At 59.6% G+C, this 3,796-nt stretch overlaps 1 gene segment (V, D, J or C); it reads left to right on the plus strand.

The window, feature by feature from the left end:
- Positions 1–3,796, plus strand: part of LOC102246882 — a gene marked incomplete at its 5' end in the record, with an annotated part of 55,174 nt that overhangs the window by 9,051 nt on the left and 42,327 nt on the right.

Genomic DNA, 3,796 nt, shown 5'->3' on the forward strand with positions numbered 1-3,796 from the left:
CAGAGGTCGAGCGCAAAGCCCGCCCCGTGACCTACAGGGTCACCAGCACGCTGACCATCACCGAGAGCGACTGGCTCAGCCAGAGCGTGTTCACCTGCCAAGTGGAGCACCAGGGGCTGATCTACCAGAAGAACGTGTCGTCCATGTGCGGCCCCAGTGAGTGTTCCTGCCCCGAGGGCCCAGGGCGGAGACCCCCAACACTCAGGTGTCCACTCGGGTCGGCAGACCCTGCCCCAGATGAGGCCGGCAGCTCCCCGAGCCTTGGCTTCCCAGAGAGGCCAGGGGCGGGGAGGGGGCCCCTCAGGGCCACTCGGGGCCACTTGTTGGGCAGGGCCCGGTGTCCCCTCCGGCAGGACCCCAGGGCCCAGGAGGGGCTCGGCCAAGTCGACGCCTTGGCCTGATTCCACCCCCTCTCCTGTCCCAGGTTCGTCCACCATCCGAGTCTTCACCATCCCCCCGACCTTCGCCAGCATCTTCCTCACCAAGGAGGCCACGCTGTCCTGCCTGGTCACGGACCTGGCCACCTATGACAGCCTGAGCATTACCTGGACCCGCCAGAAAGACGATGAAATGCAAACCCACATCAACATCTCCGAGAGCCACCCCAACGCCACCTTCAGTGCCACAGGAAAGGCCACAGTGTGCGTGGAGGACTGGGAGTCGGGCGAGAAGTTCACCTGCACGGTGTCCCACACGGACCTGCCCTCGCCAGTGAAGCACACCATCTTCAAGCCCAAGGGTAGGCCTTCCCTGCCCTTCCCGCCACCCAGACCCTCCCACGCACAGCATCCAGAGCCTGGACCCCATGGCAGGCCCGGGAGCAGAGGCACACATGCACATGGACACAGGCCCACACGCACAGACATGCAACATGCACATGGACACAGGCCCACATGCATAGACATGCACACATGGACATGGACACAGAGGCGCATGCACATGGACATACGCACACATGGACATGGACACAGAGACGCATGCACATGGACATATGCACACGGACACACAGATACCTGCACATTCGTACACTAAGACACATAGACACACATGCCCTCTACTCCCTGCCCCTGACCTGAGCTCACCCCATCCCTCTCCCCACAGAAATCGCCAAGCACATGCCCTCGGTGTACGTGCAGCCGCCCAGCCGGGAGCAGCTGAGCCTGCGGGAGTCGGCCTCGGTCACCTGCCTGGTGAAGAGCTTCTCGCCCCCAGACGTGCATGTGCAGTGGCTGCAGAGAGGGCAGCCCGTGTCCTCCGACATGTATGTGACCAGCGCCCCAATGCCCGAGCCCCAGGCCCCCGGCTTGTACTTCGTCCACAGCATCCTGACCGTGAGTGAGGAGGACTGGAGCGCCGGGGAGACCTACACCTGCGTCGTGGCCCACGAGGCCCTGCCGTACTCGGTGACCGAGAGGACCGTGGACAAGTCCACCGGTAAACCCACCCTGTACAACGTGTCCCTGGTCATGTCTGACGTGGCCAGCACCTGCCACTGACCCCAGGCTGCCCCTCAAGGGCGGTCCGGAGCCTCTGGCTGACCTGTCGCTGTGTGTGCATGTATGTAAACTGACTGTGTCAATGGGGTGGGGTGTTGCATTCTATAAAAACTAGAAATAAAAAGATCCGTTCAAAAGATGCTGGTCCTGAGTGAGCAATGCTCTTGCCTGCTGGGGCCACGGCTGTGCTGCCCCCACCCCTGCCTCACCCACTGGTTTCCCACTCGCCTCTCAAAGCCCTGAGCCCCTACAGAGTGCTCACAGCACACAGTGCCAATGCTCCCCGCCTCTCCACTGCTGCTATGGGCTCACAGGACATGGGTGTACAACACACATGCACACATGCACACACAGAGACACATGCATGCATGCACACAGACATAAACAGATATGCACACACGGACTCAGATACATATGCTGTGGACATTGGCACACAACACATGTGCACACATGCATGCATGCACACAGACACATGCCCAGATATGGACACACACAAAGGCACACAGGCAATGGACACTGGCACACACAGAGACATGCACACACATGGGCATGGACACAGACACACATTTTGTGAACATAGGCACACAAACACATGTGCATGTGCACATGTGTGCAAAGACATAGGCACATGGGTACATATATGCACACATGTACATATGCACGTGTGTGTTCACAGTGTCACATACATATATGCACAGAGACACATGCAAAGATATGGGCATATGCACAAAGAAGCACACAGGCACACATGCATGGATATACACACATGAATATGAACAAAGAGACACATGCAGTGGATGTGGGAACATGGAGACATGCAAAGACATGGATACAGACACACAAATACTTACACATTCATACACACAGACACGTGCACACTCATATACGCATGCACATACATGGACACATACACACAGAGGCACAAATGCACATGGATGTAGAGACACACATGCAATTGACATGGGCACACTGGCACATGTACACATACACACATGAAGAGGCATAGACACATGCATACAGAGATACCTGCACATGCATGCATGCACACAGACACACAGTTAATGCACATTCATATACACATGCACACACAGTCACATACTCACATGAGCACTCACACACACAGATGAGTCATGGGTGCACAGGTGTACACTGACACAAGAACACATTTGCACAGACACATGCACATGCAGACACACATGCATATGCGCACGGACACATACACACACGAATGTCCAGCCTGTGCACCCTGGTCACTCGGTGCCTTTGCACACGCCTGCCTCTGCACCGCGCTTGCTGCAGGGCTTCCTGCCCAGCCTGCTTGTCCTCTGTCTCCCCTTGGAGGTGCACCCAGGGGCCAGCCCAGCCCGGACTCTGACCAGGGCACCATCCCAGGCCCTGGGCAGGGGCTTAGGGGGCCACCTGGCGGGTGGGCTGCAGCTCCTGGGGGCCACCCCGGCCCTGTCCAGGCTGTTGATGAAGCAGCAGAACCTGCACCCACCTGTGAACAGAAGTAGTCGGTGTGTCCGGGAGGCAGGGAGGCTGATCTGGCGGGCTCTGCCCCGCAGACACCTGGCCCTGGACACACCTGGTGGGGAAAGAGACCCTCTGCAGCAGGGAGTGGGGGGCACAGGGGCCTGGGGTGGCTCCGTTCCCAGCAGACGGCACTGCCCCCTGGGCCATCCCCTAGACACCCATGTTCCTGGCCCTATGAGGTCTTGGGCTCCAGACGCTGCCTCAAAGGCCCATCTGTGTTGGGGCTCCAGACCCCACTGTATGTGTCCATCTGTCCAGCCCAGCCTCACTCTGCCCGGAGCCTCACGTGTCTGTCAGACCTCTTGGTCCCAGAGATATGATTCCTAGTGGGGCAGACAAGCCAGCCCCACGGCTTCCCACACTCGCTCTCCACTCCAAGAAGGAGAGAGTGAGACTCCCACTGAGGCAGCAAGGACGGTCCCTCAGGCCCAGACCTGTGCCTGCCCCGACTGCCACCTCCAACCGCAGGGGACAGGAGGCCCCACTCCCAGCTTCGTCACCCAAGTGTCCCTGGCCATACCCCCTCTAGGAGAACCCAAGACCCTGAATGCACTCCACTGGGTCCCCCCATCCCAGCCCTGCTGCGCCCACCCCTGTGTCTGTGAGCTGCTGTCACCACCCTGCACCCAGGTCCCTCAGGACAGGGGCCTCTGCCCGGCCTCCCAGCGGCTGTGGGAGCCCAGCTTGCGCCAGGCTCGGACCTCCCCGCTAGAGGCACAGCCTGAACCCTTCAGGGCCCCTGCCTGCTGCCCTCCCCTTCTGCTGCT

Source organism: Myotis brandtii, unplaced genomic scaffold (assembly GCF_000412655.1).
Source record: "Myotis brandtii unplaced genomic scaffold, ASM41265v1 scaffold1057, whole genome shotgun sequence".
Lineage (NCBI taxonomy): Eukaryota > Metazoa > Chordata > Mammalia > Chiroptera > Vespertilionidae > Myotis > Myotis brandtii.